This window comes from Symphalangus syndactylus, chromosome 4 (genome assembly GCF_028878055.3).
Source record: "Symphalangus syndactylus isolate Jambi chromosome 4, NHGRI_mSymSyn1-v2.1_pri, whole genome shotgun sequence".
In the NCBI taxonomy this organism is placed as follows: domain Eukaryota; kingdom Metazoa; phylum Chordata; class Mammalia; order Primates; family Hylobatidae; genus Symphalangus; species Symphalangus syndactylus.
In genome coordinates, this window is record NC_072426.2 from 80,802,045 (window position 1) to 80,817,108 (window position 15,064).

The 15,064-nt window shown below is 44.3% G+C and overlaps 2 long non-coding RNA genes across 2 annotated transcripts in view; both read left to right on the forward strand.

Moving 5' to 3' along the window:
• Window positions 1–15,064, forward strand: part of LOC129480264 (uncharacterized) — an 87,076-nt gene that overhangs the window by 49,674 nt on the left and 22,338 nt on the right. The window lies entirely within an intron of this gene.
• LOC129480265 (uncharacterized) lies at window positions 8,230–13,537 on the forward strand. Its single transcript, XR_008656962.1, has 3 exons — window positions 8,230–8,332; window positions 8,458–8,527; window positions 12,586–13,537. It is a non-coding gene; the product is annotated as an uncharacterized lncRNA (long non-coding RNA).

The following is a 15,064-nucleotide window of genomic DNA, read 5'->3' on the forward strand; positions in this document are numbered from 1 at the left end:
GGAGGATACACTTTCACAGTTAATACAGCATGACAAAACAAAGCAAAACAAAAACTAACAACCTTGCTCTGTGGGGTGGAAACAACAGAATTTTCCTTCCTAACATCCTTAATTTTAAATTATATCTCCACATGTATACATATTAGCCCTTTTTTTTTTTCTCCAGAAGATTGTTGGTTCTGTGAGGGTGAGGCTTCTTTTTCTTTTCCCCCCACTTCTGTTTTCCAGCCATTAGTACAGTTCCTGGAAGATTGTATCTTGACAATTTATGCAGTCATTTATTTATCTGAGTACTATTTATTGAAGGCCTTCTATCCAGTGAACACTGTTCGGAAGAATATCACGGTGAACAGAAGGGACAAGAATTCCTTCCTCCCAAGGCTTACATTTGAAAGGCATGGGAAAAACAAAACAAAAAAAACCCTAACCAACCAATCAACCAAACAAACCCAAACCAAAAACCACCAGGATTATTCTAGTGTATGTATTTTCAGTGGAGCAGGTAATGGTGGTAGTGGCAGAATTTAGAAGTTAGAAGGGGTGGTCTAGAAGAGAACGGCCTCATTGAGAAGGTGCCACTTGTGTAAGGGTCAAGGGGGTGTGGATTTTCTGGGGAAAAACATTCCAGCCCCAGGAACCTGCAAGTGGGCAAGGCTTGAGATAGAAGCATCCCCCACTCCAAAGACCAGCGCAGAGGCCCAAGTGCCAGAGCACAAAGAGAAGGGGGTGGTAAGAGATGAGGGAAGAGAGGACGTGGGAGCGGATCACGTGGGGTCCTGGGGCCATTTGATATCATTGTCAAGTTGCCATTTATTAAATTGTCCCTCTTTCCCCCACTGATTTATACTACCATCTTTATTGTAGTTTCAATTCCCATAAATGTGTGGGCCTCTTTCCAGTTTCCCTATTTTGTTTGTCTCAACTATTTTGTGCCTTTACTCTTTTTTATTTATATTATTTATTTTTATTTATTTATTATTTTGAGACAGAGTCTTGCTCTGTCACCAGGCTGGAGTGCAGTGGCACATTCTCGGCTCACTTGCAACCTCTGCCTCCCGGGTTCAAGCGATTCTCCTGACTCAGCCTCCTGAGTAGCTGGGACTAGAGGCATGCGCCACCAAGCCTGGCTAATTTTGTATTTTTAGTAGAGATGTGGTTTCACCACATTGGCCAGGATGGTCTCGATCTCTTGACCTCGTGATTCACCCGCCTCAGCCTCCCAAAGTGCTGGGATTACAGGCGTGAGCCACTGTGTGCGGCTGCCTTTACTCTTTCAAATAACCTTTAGGATGACCCCAACAAGCTCCATGGAAATGCTGCTTGGAATTTTGATGGGAATTTCACTGCACTTGTGAATTATTTGGAGGAAAAGTCACATCTATATAATAAGTCTTTACAACCATGGTGTCCAATACAGTTTTTCAGATCTTTCTTTCTCTCTTTCTTTTTCTTTCTTTCTCCTTTCTTCCTTTCTTTCTTTCTTTCTTTCTTTCTTTCTTTCTTTCTTTCTTTCTTTCTTTCTTTCTTTCTTTCTTCTTTCTTTCTCTTTCTTTCTTTCTTTCTTTCTTTCTTTCTTTCTTTCTTTCTCTTTCTTTCTTTCTTTCTTCTTTCTTTCCTTCCTTCTTTCCTTTCCTTTCCTTTCCTTTCCTTTCCTTTCCTTTCCTTTCCTTTCCTTTCCTTTCCTTTCCTTCTTTCTTTCTTTCTTTCTTTCTTTCTTTCTTTCTTTCTTTCTTTCTTTCTTTCTCTCTTTCTTCTTTCTTTCTTTCTTGAGATGGAGTCTTGCTCTGTTGCCCAGGCTGGAATGCAACGGCCTGATCTCAGCTCACTGCAGCCTCTGCCTCCCAGGTTGAAGTGATTCTCCTGCCTCAGCCTCCCAAGTAGCTGGGATTACAGGTGTGTGCCACCACACCTGGCTAATTTTGTATTTTTAGCAGAGACAGAGTTTCACTATGTTGGCCAGGCTGGTCTTGAACTCCTGACCTCTTATATGTCTTTCAAAAAAAGTCAAAAAATTTCTCCAAAATGGTTCCGTGCTGCTTCCATAGGATTTTTCATCAGATATATAGACTCTTGTTATAGTAAATGCAATCTCTTTCTTAAATTACATTTTCTAATCAGCTGTTCATTGTGAATTTTTTTTTTATGTTGGTCTTATGTCTAACAACTTTTCTCTATTATTGGTCCTAATAATTTGCCAAAAGCACTCTTGCATTTGGGAGAATTGCCCTTGCATCTTGACATGATCTCTTCATCCCTAGGCCCTTTGCATTTGTTGTTTCTTTTGTTTATAAATCTCTTCTCACCTTACCTCCCTCCCCCAGCGCATGTCCCCTTGCCTTGCCTTGGCTCTTGAAGCTCAACATTTGTTTTGATGAGAAACATTTCCTGACCTTCAGGGTACAGCCACTTTCATTAGCACTGGAAAGATTATCACTCAGGCTTGAAGAAAATGTGTTAGTATAAACGAGATGGATAGACCAGTCCCAACCCAAACCAAAAACAACCATGACAAAACACAACACTTAATAATATGATGTCTTTAAACAACAGAGCAATGGCAATCATCTCAGGAAATATTTTAGAATGGATTTTTTAGAAATGATAGTTTGTAAACCACAACAAAATAAAGCTGTAATCACCAGTTGCTTTGGGGGTCCCATGAGACTCTAAGACTGGGTTATTTTAAATGAATTGGTTTATTTGATGGGAATATTAGTCTGGGAGAGTTGGATTTTGTTTGGATGTTAGTGGTTCAAGATGTCAGAAAGGACTCTTCCTGTTTCTGTTCACTGCTACCTGTCCCATTCACCTTCATGATAACCAATATCTAGCACACATTTTACACTAATTGCCTCAGGTTGAATGATAAGCTAGAAGAAAGGTTTGTGTGCATTTGGGCAAGTGAACGTAACCAAGGATTTATGTCAAGTGGAAGGGACATTTTCCAGACGTGTTTTAGGAGACAGTTGTTGGCTGCTGGCCTTAATGTGGGGTTGATACAAAATTGACAGAAATGGAGACTGTGTTGGATCACAGTTCAGGACTGTAAAAGAATGTTTGTGGCTGTGTGATGTGGAAAAGATGTACCATATCTTGTCCAAATGGAGGCCAAGATGTATTAATAGAAGGAAGACCTGATTATTAGAACTGACATAACGCAGGTATGTTGCTTTGTAAAGTAGTGCATCCACAGTGGGTATTCAAGACATTGAATAGCATTGAAAAGCATTGTTTTGTAGGTAAGATGACATTTAATGTCTTTTAAGCCATCCAGTTCCCTTTATAAAGAAATTATTCCAAAGAAACCCACATGGAATAAGCCTTGCCCATCTCCAGCTCTGTTTTCACCCACACAGAAATTGCTTGTGATTCTCTTGCCCACTGTGTAACAGATACCCTCCTAGTGAAAGTTATAAATTCACTCTATAGTAAGCAAATTTGTTCATAAAATGGAAAAATAATGAAATTAAAAGCAACAAAACCTGGCCGCCAATTCTGTTACCCTGGGTGAGTTAATCCTTAGTTTCCATGTGTGTAAGAAATGAACAATAAAAACAACCACCCTTTGCATGATGAAGAGAATATAATGAATAACATGCCAGATCTACAGTGATAACAGTTACAACGGCAGGGAGATGCCAGAAGTGTTCTCATTGGCTTTTTTATTTGATAGTTAATAATGATTCGTTTCACGTTTTCAGAACTCACAACAGCTACACAGATACAAAAATTATCAAAGCTTATAGCTTTACAACAGACAATTTAAAAGACAGGATCGATGTCTCTTAAGTAGTCTGTGTGGCAAGGAGAAGAGATCCAATGTTTCCAGAACTCTACTCCACACAAAAAATTAAAGAGCTATAGAAAGGGAGACGATGACCTATTAGCAGCCCTGCTGAGTCATTAAGGAGTCCCGAAATTCTCAAATCTTTCTGTTGTTCCCTAAGTTTTAGAGTAGCTCCCTCCACAGGGGCAACAGGTGTCCCCCAGTCCTGAGCCCTGCAGCTGTCCAGGTGACCCTGTCTTTATACATGAGCAGACGCTGCTCCAGCCGATGCTTCTGTGTAACTGGAGGCCCTGTGTGTGCTGAGGTGACTGAAAATGGTCATGACAGTCACCAGCTGAGAAGAAGGGCAGAAACATCTGGTCTGTTTGTAGCCCCCTTAACACACACCACAGGCCCTCGAGAAGACAGTTGGAGCATCAGCAGCCACTCTCACAACATGCTCATTTCAGGGCTCTGGAGCCCATCATCTGAGCCACTCTTCTGTTTCCAGAATTGAAATGAGAAACTTCAAGTTTCAATGAAGTCCAACAGGAAAGCATTACATTGTCTATATGCATTCTATATGCTTGTCTATATGCATTGTCTATGTGCTGAACTTGAGATGTAAATACAGGATTTCTACCAACCAGAATCTGGAGGAGAGAGGATTTCTACCCCTCAGAATCTGATGGCATCGTGTGCACGCACACACACACACGTGCACACATGTGTGCACACACATAGTGAGACAGCTCTGGAAGTCAAGGCCAGTGTGGGAGCCGGTGAGGACCCAGGCAAAAGGTGCTGGGGTGGAGGGAGGCAGATATGCATTATAATTATGCCATGTGCATAATCGCACTCAACCATAGTTACAGGGCTACTTGAGGAGAAGTAAAAGAAGGCACGTGAAAGCAGTGAGCCTCTGAGTGGGCCGTGTCGGGGCAAGGAGTGGGGTGTGGTCTTGGACTAGGACTTGGATCATCTCCTTGGTGTTCACAATGGCTGCCAGCCCCTGAAGGCGGCCTCTGAAGATCCAGGAGTCACTCCTGGTGGGCACAGTCTCCACCCGCCATCTACCCTGAGTGCCCCCACCTGTCTGCCAGGTGAGAACAGAGAGGGCTGGGGTGGGGCTGTCAGCTATGGAAACACAGGAATGTGCTGAGAAACGGGCACCGAGGGCAGAGGGCAGATCCACCAGTGCCGGGTGTGACCAGGGAAAAAATGTTGCCCCTCAAATTGTTTTCTACCAGGGAATTTAGTTGTAGAAGAAAAAATGTTCAGAGAACACGGATCCTTCCAGTTGAGAAAGAAAAAGAAATCAGAGAGAATGGGCAGGTGCAGAGGGAGCCACCCAAATCAAGGACACCATGTAGGAAGCCCAGGATGTGGGCCAGGGTGGCTGTGCCTAGAGTCACGGTGGCAGAGAGGTCACATTTGGTCTTCACCCTTTTTTTCTTCATGGCTAGCACAGGGGCTGGCACCTTCTGGGTGGTTGTTGAGGGAGAAACTATAGGAGTGCAGTCTAGCAGTCAGCCCTCTCTGAGTCTCAGCTCTTGGGGGTGGGAGTTGGTGTGGAGAGGGTCAATGCCCAACTCTAATCCTCACACTTCTCCAAGGTCAGCATCTATTCCTCTGTCCTCCAAATCCAACTGGGAACATCCATGTCTCCTTGACTTGGCTTCCACTCAATTGGTGGAACCACTCCATTGGTTCTGCTCAATCTGTTGGCCTCCTTGCTGAGATCCTGAATGCCCAGGGGCTTCTCACCTAGTCTGCCTGGCCTCTTCCCAAGGTTCTCAGCAGTGGCTGAGTCAATATTAAAACTCACCTCTGCTAACCCAGACATCTCTGCTTTTTCCTTTGGGCCCCATCATCTTCCTGGAGCAGGAAAAAAGGTGCATTTGAGCCACGGTCATACTAACTGCAGCAGAAAATGTGGTTGCACACACCCAGACCATTGATCCACCTTCTTGTCTCCTTGGAGCCCAAGACCAAGACCACCTCTGAATATATCGGCTAAATCCCAGTGAGGTGGAGGCCATGGGTTGCCCTGGAGAGTCCCCGAGTGTTTTATCCTGCCACAGCTCCAGGATGGGCTCAGCATTCCCACTGCTGATTACTTCATCTCACCACCTCTCCTGGTGAGATGGCTGGAACGCTGGCAGGTGGGAGCTGATTTATAACATGTTCTTACCCCACCTCAGTGTTCTGTACACCACCTCCTTGAAATAGTAAAGCTGTGTGTGTTTAGTGGTTTATAGTCTTTGTTTTAAGTTTATGTAGTTTCTGCTGTTCACCTTCAAAGGAGAATTGGCAAGCTGGACCTTATGGAGGATCCACAGCCCAGGAGATATTCTTGTTTTTTTTTTTTTTTTTTTAAATTTTGGAAGCAGAGGCTTCAGTTGGGGCAGGTCAGTGTAAGTGGCCCTGGGCCCTTGGCAGGCCACGGTGGGCAGAGCCTTCCCCCAGCTCTGTGCACGTGGGTGCTCCAGGATGGAATAGAGCCTACCCTACACTTCACCAGTGCCTGGGTCACCCCCTGACTCATCACTAAGTTACCTTGAATTAACCTGCTGACCAGGCACTGGGGCCAGGGTTTAGTTTGCCTCCTCAGGGTCAGCCCAACCAAAGAAATATTCCTTGCCCAACCATGGGCTCCTGTGTGGGGAGGGGCTGGGTTGAGATCCAGTGGGTTCACTGTGTGGGCCAGGTGCAGAGGAGGGTGAGGCTGTGTCGAGGGTGCTGCTCTCTGCTCTGTGGCCAGCTGACTCAGCAGCAGGGGACTCTGGCTGGACTGAGCACAGGGAGGATGGACTGCTCCTGCAGTGCCACATAGGAAACTGTTTTGGACTCTGGAATAGTTGATCAGCATCTGGGCGTGGGTTCTGGAACTCTTTACCTTGCTTACCACCCCCATAAGACCATGTGACTCTTTCCCCATGCACCCAGAGGGCACCTTGGAGGGGGCTGGGAATAAAAGAGGTGGGTCAGTCACCCTCAGCAGGCTGGGCGTGCCCTGTAGGGAGGCTGGCACTGTGGGGTGGAAGACACAGGCACATTCAGACTGCAGAAGCAGAGTTTCACTTCCAGGCCCTCTACACTTCATATTGTACTCACGTATTTTATGTTTGTCTTCTCTAACATTTTGAGAGAACAGGAAAGGACAAACTCAATGCCAGTTATTGGAAACTTTCTAGAAGCCTCTTTTGGCTGATCCCCATTGGTGTCCTGTCTTCCCCATGCTTCCCAGCGGAGGAGGAGATAGTCCACACTCTGGGCAGGTGGTCAGCATCGTGAAGTGTCTCACCTGATCACTTTCTCTGCTGTGTCTGGCTGGAGTCTGGCATTCCTGGGGCTGGGCAAGGGTAAGTGGGAGGGAGGGATGGGGGTAAGCTGAGGAGGCCCCTTGGAGCTGGGATTGGACCTTCTTACCCAGCACCGATGCAGGTCCTGCAAAGGGGATGGGTAACAAAAAGTGCAGCTGCCCTGAAGTACTGTTACTTTCCCTGTCTGAAGTACTGTTACTTTCCGTATCTGAAGTACTGTTACTTGCCCCATCTGAAGTACTGTTACCTTCCCCATCTGAAGTACTGTTACCTTCCCTATTTGAAGTACTGTTACTTTCACTGTCTGAAGTACTGTTATTTTCCCCATCATCTGAAGTTCTGTTACTTTCCCCATCTGAAGTACTGTTACTTTCCCCATTATCTAAAGCACTGCTACTTTCCCTGTCTGAAGTACAGTTACTTTCTCCATCTGAAGTACTGTTACTTTCCCCATCTGAATTACTATTACCTTTCCCATCTGAAGTACTGTTACTTTCCTCATCTGAAGTACTGTTATTTTCCCCATCTGAAGTACTGTTACTTTCCTCATCTGAAGTAGTGTTACTTTCCCCATCTGAAGTACTCTTACTTTCCCTATCTGACTTGTCCTTTGGGTGTGTTCCTCTCTCACAGCAGCCTCACAGGATGGTGGCTGTGATTTGGGCAGGGTCTGCGTGTTCCTGGCTGTCATCCAATGGGACCCTAAATTGCACCTCCACTTCTAAAGTGAGATCTGCCATCCTCTTCCCACCTGCTGGCATGTGCAGCAGCTTCTTCTGGCTGCACAGAACTCAGCGCTTGGACCCTGGAGCTGGGGCTCTCTCTCCTGGCCTGTGACCTGGGGCAGGCCACTGATTCAGTTTCCCTCATCTTAACTGTTAGCTATTATTATTATTTTGGTGATAGGGACAAGTAACAGGTGAAGAAACCAAATAACTAGAAAGGATTGTGGTGTAAAACCTAAATCATAACCAAGGGAGGGGCATGCAGGTTATGTTTTAGTTGGCATGGTGGTTACTTAGTTTCTGAGGTCATTAAGTGGCTTGTGGTCTGAGACAGGTGCGATGTGAGAAATCCAGAGAATCATGAGGGAGTGGGGCAGGCTTAGAAAAGGGAGAATCTGCTGCCAGAGAGGCCAGATGCCATGAGCCCGAAGGAATCATCCCCCTCCCAGCATACAAGCCTGGAGCCAGCCTGCTCCTCTGGCCAAAGCATTCCACCCCCTGGACCTCTTCTCCAGGTACTTCCTGTCCAGACGGGCAGTGGCCCCAGAGCCTGGGAAACCTGCCCCACAGGTGAGGGCAAGGGATGTGTTTGAAGTGGGTGAGAGGCTGGTATGAGCCTTGGTTGCTGCTCTGGAAACAGGAAGAAGACATGTGGAAGAAGAGATGTGGGTATGGTGGATTCTGACCCTTGGCTCCCCAAAGTTCCACAGGTATGTGCAGTTTATCTGTCTCATTGATTATTAAGTTCTGTGGGGGAATGGCTCTGTCAACATAGTCCCAGAGACATCTGTTGATGCCTTAGTGTTCCCTGCAGTCAAGGTGCCTGCAGTCAAGCGGAGGAGACTAATGCAGAAAATCAGAACTGCATTATCTTAGTGCCCAAAACAGAAGTGGGCATTTTGACATTGCAGTGGCAAAAGGAGGACATGGTCAACTACAGGTGGCTAGCTTAGTTTATTAATAGCAAAATATTAAAAAATATTTGAAAAATTATATTTGCCTCCCAGTGGAGGGTCTTGGGTAGTTGGGCAGCCCAGTGCTAAAGATAGGACTGGGACTTTCATCATAAACCTTTTATACATTTGTGTTGTTTTGACATTTAAAAATCAGAATATTTTCAACTTAAAAAAAAAAACTATAATAAGCTTCCATAGTTCTTAGAACTGGGACTGTCCACATCAGGAATACGTGATTTGCAATGCCAAGAAAGATGTGCTGAATTTATTCGGCAAAGTAAAGAGAAAATAAAATTTCTTTGAGTATTTAAAAAAACCCAGGAATGAGTGCTATGCATGCCACACACTAGCATGCCAGATAAAACAGATGTGGAGTCAGAAACTGAATGATATGCCTCTTGACCTTTGATTTGACCTCTTGTGCCTTTGATTTTGTCATGTGTATATATTACTTATTTAAGAATTATTCATGTAATTGTAGAAGTGGATGAGGAAATGATGTAAAAACAGCTACTCCTTGTGGAAGGTTGGCCTTTGTGCTAAGTGCTGTGTGTTCCACCTCATTCCTAGAGCGGGGAGCATTTGCAGAGGCTTGGGAGGGAGTGGACGCGTCCCTGATGCTAAGGGCAGAGGAGGAGCAGGGCCCTCGGGCAGCTGGAAGGGCATCCTGAAGAGACGCCTGCCTGCCGCCGTTCTCCTGGCAGCAGGGCACGCTGGGAAGCACCTGGCAGGAAGTGAAGAATTTCCGATTGTCAGCGGAGGGATGGGGCGTCACCAAGTCTGAGGCAAGCACACCAAGAACCAGCTAAGTCCAAGGCTCACCTGCATGGCAAATGGTGAAGGCAAAGTCCAGCTGCCAGCCAAAAGTAGAGCCCTTTTACAGCAAGCTGTTCTCAAATCATCTCCAAAATCCAAAGTTGGTGTAGCTGCAGTCAGGGAAGTTCAACAGGACATGGGCCAGGGGTAAGACAGAAGCATGTCTTTACCTGGTTCTCCAGCTGGGAGATGAGCATCCCGAGGGAGAAGGACCAGACATCTCAGTAAGGACTGGTGCTCAGTGTGTCGGGGCGTGGGGGGCGTGGGGGCTGGGTGGGTGGTGGTGAGGAAGCAGGAGGGGCCAGATGGAGAAATTTGAATTGTTCCTTTTGCTGCAGACAATAGGAGCACGATAAATTTTTCAGCAGGGGAGCCATGTGATCACATTTCTGCTTTAGAAACAAAGGGAAGAGCTCAAAATCCTGGAATGATGATATCTGAGCCGGAAGCCCTCATTGAGTTCTGACCCTCTCCTTGTGAAGCAAGCAACTTGCCAACATCATCAAACCCTTCATTTAAACTCAGAAGAAAAACAAAACAAAGCAAAACAATGCAATCCCCAAACCCTTCCTGTCATTGACCCTGGGTCACTGTCCTATTTCTAACATGCACATTTTAATTACTGGCAACTCATTTTCTTGATTGGGTCTCTACAGCAGGCTGGAGTCTTTACTCTCGAAGATGCCCTCCAGGTCTGTACTCTGGTATCCCACTTTTTTCTTTGTTTCTTAAACTGGACCAACCCAAGGCAAAATTGTGATGTTGGTAGCACTTATTTTTTACTTCCTTACTCATACTACAAGAACATCTGAATTAAATCTGAATTAAATTATATACGTTATTTACTTTATTTAGTTATACAATAAAGTTTGGTAAAAACAAATTATAAAAATGCATACACAGGATGAAAGACTTAGGGTTACATATGACTGGCCTCATCTCTTAAATTAAAATACTCTCTCCCAAAAGACCTAGAGAGATTACATGATCCTAAACAACTAGCTGGTAGCAGAGTTAAGGCTAGAACACCTAGCTCCCAGTGTTCCTTCTGTTCTACTGTGTATACTGGCCTATTTTTCATTACATCTTTATTTTGGTATTTATTAGAGAGTATTTCTTCAGCTATTGCTGCCTAGAAAACTATGTAGAAACTTAGTGGTTTAATAAGAATTTATTATCTCCCATTGTTCTGTGGTTGGCTAGGTGGTCACAGTCATATGTTGGCTGGGGCTGTATTCATCTGAAGGCTCAGCTGGCCTAGGCACCCTGGATGGCTTGCTCGCCTGGCTGCAGGTTGATGCTGGAACTCAAGCATAGACTTAGACGTAGACTCTTCATGTGGCACGGGTTCCTCACACCATGGCAACTGGATTCCAATAATGAGACTGCCAAGAGACCCATGCAGAAGCTGCAAGGCTCCTTATGACATGGCTTCAGAAGTCCAGTAGTTCCCTTCTGCCACATTCTATTGGCCACACAAATCCCCAGGACCAGCCCAGATTCAAGGGGAAGGAAATCAGAGCCCACTTCTCAATGGGAGACAGGACAAAGGAGACCATCTTTAATTTGCTACAAGGAAAGTGGAGAGAGTAGGAAAAGCAGAGGCTGCACTGAACAGGTAAATTTGAGAATCATTGCAGTAACAGTTTAGGGCAACATAGAATGAATTAAATTAAGTCAGCAGAAAGCTGGATGGCATACTTTTAGGCACTAGGTAGACAGGAATCAGTAGGACACCCTCTGTCTTTCAGCATTCATGTTCTATTAAGACACAGATATTAAGCAGACAGTCATTCAGATTTTAAGTTTTAAAACAGAAGTGCCTATTAGTTCATGAATCCATCCATCCATCCATCCATCCATCCATCCATCCACCCACCCACCCATCCATCCATTCACCAGCCTATTCATCTATCCACCCATCCATTCATTCATCTATCCATACATTATTTATATATTTATTGAGGTCCTGGGGCTAAGATCTTAGATCATTGAGCTTACATTCTAATGGGGGGACAGATAGACCCATTGCAGGCAGTGATATGAAGAAAATAAGATGAGGAGGAGCAGTAAAGTATGGGGTGGGAAGGAGCTGCATTCCAGTTAGGGTGATGGGGGAAGTTTTCTCAGAGGACAAGAGAGATAGGATGACACTTGTGGGATGAACAGGATCCTGCCAGGTACAGATTTGGCGCAGATACTCTCAGGAAAATGCAAAGGTTCCTGGGGCCCAATGAGCTTGGGGTGTTCAAGGACCAAAGGAGGGCAGTGTGGCTGGAGCTCTGTGCCTGGGGAGCACAGAGGTGTGAGAGGTCAGGGAGGCCTGAAGCAGTGTTGGGAGTGCAGAGAGTCCAGGGCTTGCCCTTCCTGGGGCCACTGCTCTGTACAGAGCAGGTGATATGAGAGGTAGGTCCTCAGGGATAAAGGCTGCACTTGGCTTGAGTGAGTTTATAATGAGGGAGGGGTCATAGGAGGCTCAGGTTGGAGACAGAGGAGGATACTAATAAAGATAACGAATATTTAGTTATCCCTAGTCGTGTTCTTCTCACAGTCCCATTTAAGCTTTATAATCCCTATGCAAAGTGGGTGCTCTTATTATCCTAAATGGAGGGTCAGTGATCAGCAGTCACTTTCCGGGCTTGCTGACTTTGAGGTCCCCTTAGGAGGCATCTAGGTGGACATGTGTAAATAAACCATTGAGATTACACCTTGCTCATATTTGGCACTCAGTAAATAAGTGTTGCATGTAATAGGGAATGAGATATAAAATTCAAAGTAGCTCCTCCATGGTGCTGAACTTGAGCGGCCAGAGGAGTGTCTATGTTACAGCTTGGTGGCACTGAAATAGGTTGCTGAAATGTGAATTCAAATCCACTCTAATTTCCAATAAGGGCTTTTTGTGTTCATGTAGTGGTCACGTGTTTCTTTTTTGGGTGATGAGTCTCTGAACTCCATTCCTGTGTTTAGGCAGGGCCTTTCCCACCTTTATTTTGCAGAGCCCAGCACCCACTGAAGGCATAGGACCCAGATCCTGAGAACCAGATGCACCAGCCTGAGCTTTCATCAGAAGCAAGGACACACAGAACCTGTCTTAGAGGCATCATTAGAGGACTGGACATGGTGGCCAGAGGCCGCAGGGACAGAAGCCCCAAGTCCATGTCCAGGAACTGGGCTCAGGGGACCTCCTGGTGCCACCAGCATATCTCAGCCCATGGAGTTCCTCTGGTCTATTCAGTTCTCTCATTTTCACTTAATTTTGTTTTTGTTGGCTTTCTTAAAAAATTGCCCAGTTCATTTACGTGATCACATTTATTGTGCAGAGTTGAGTGTGGTTCTCTCATAATTATTTAGTCTCCACTGGGTCTGTGGTTATATATCCTTTCTTATTGCTAATGCTGTTTGTGTTTGATTTTCTTCTTTTTTTCTTGGCCTGACTTAAAGAGGTTTGTCTGTTTTATCTTTATTTTAAAAATAACCAACTGTTTATTTTTACTTCTCCACTGTGATTTCCCCCTTTATTTCTTTAATGTTTGAGTTTATATTTTTTCCTATTTATTTTGGCTTAAATTTTATTATCATTTTGCTATAGCCTTGTGTCAAGTGCTTAATTCAATTATTTCGTTATTTTGACTTCTATAAAATCAGTTAATTCTATAAATTTTCCTCTATGTACTACATTGAGCAAACTCCACAGGTTTCTGTAGGGGGCATACTAATTGTAATTCAATTTCAATTTTGTTTTCCATGTGTAGGTCCAGATTTATGTGAATGTCCAAATACTTAGAGTTGTTGGCTCTTCTTTTGTTATTAAAGTCTGCTTTTATTACATTGTGGTTAGAGAAAATAATATGAAGGATTTTAATTTTAGATAAAGCATTAATATTTTTTATCCTCAAACATGATCAATTTTTGACAGTGTTCCAAAAATATACTATGAAATATATATTATCTGTTGGAATAGAGTAATATATATACACACACTGCCATGTGCATATGTTTATATATCATATTTAGTCAATGGTAGTTATGTTAGCCAAGTCCTGGAGTCATCTCGATTCAAGTTTGTTGAGGCAGAATTGTCCATTTTATCCTCAGCTCAGCTTCAACTACTTAACAGAACCTGATTCATATAGGAATTATGTAAATATTTGTTGAATGAAATTCAGTGTCCCCAACCTTTTTGGCACCAGGGACTGGTTTTGTGGAAGACAGTTTTTCCATGGATGATGGTAGGGGATGGTTTCAGGATGATTCAAGTGTATTACATTTATTGTGCACTCTATTTCTATTATTATTACACTGTGATTAATGAAATGATGGTAAAACTCACAATAATGTAGAAATCAGTGGGAGCTCTGAGCTTGTTTTCCTATAACCAGATGGTCCTGTCTGGGGGTGATGGGAGACAGTGACAGATCACCAGGCATTACATTCTCATAAGGAGTGTGCAACCTAATATAGATTCCTCGCATGCACAGACCACAATACAGTTCGTGCTTCTAGGAGACTCTAATGCCACCACTGATCTGACAGGGGGTGGAGCTCAGGTGGTAATGTGAGCCAGGAGGAGTGGCTGTAAATACAAATGACACTTTGCTCACTCACTTGCCACTCACCTCCTTCTGTGTGGCCTGGTTCCTAACGGGCCACGGACTGGTACTGGTTCATGTAGTTTCGCTAAATTTTTCTGCATTTAAAATATATTTTATTAAGATATTTCTGGAACTTTTGGGTGCCTAGATTTGTGATGTTATACAGTGGTGATCATTTTAGGAATACTTATTAAACGCTTTTGGTGTGATGGGCACTGTGCTAAGCACTAGAAATACAATGGCAGATAAAAGAATCTAGCGGCCTCCTGCACTTTATGATTCATACATTATAGCTACAAAACAAACAATAAACAAGCAGATAAATAAGTATTAATTTAAAAGAATCCCGGTTGGTGCTATGATGGAAAAAAGTGAGCAGCCTTTTCAAGGTATGGAGGGGATGGACTGTTTGTGGGACGGTCAGGAAGGTCTCCCTGGGGAGGGCACACTGAAGTCAAGGCCAGAGGACAGGTGGCCAGCCCCATGAAAAGCTGGGACCGGCTTCCAGGCAAAGAGACCATGCCTTTTGTTAATGTGGCATCCCCTTCTCTCATTTAATGTGTTAACTTGAGTTCTGTGTTGGAAATACTGCTTCTGTGTTCTTTTTGTTAGTGCTTACATGATCCATATTTATCTACACAATTATACAATCCATACAATTAGGTATTATGACGGTTAATTTTATGTGTCAATGTGGTGTGCCTAAGGATGCCCAGATGGCTGTGTTATATCTGATATGTCCGTATGGGTGTTTTCGAAGAGGCTGGCATTTGAATCGTGGACTGAATAAGAAGACCCATCCTCACCAGCGCAGGCAGGCATTGTCCAATCCATTGAGGGCCTGAATAGAACAAAAAGGTGGAGGAAAAGTGGATCTACCCTC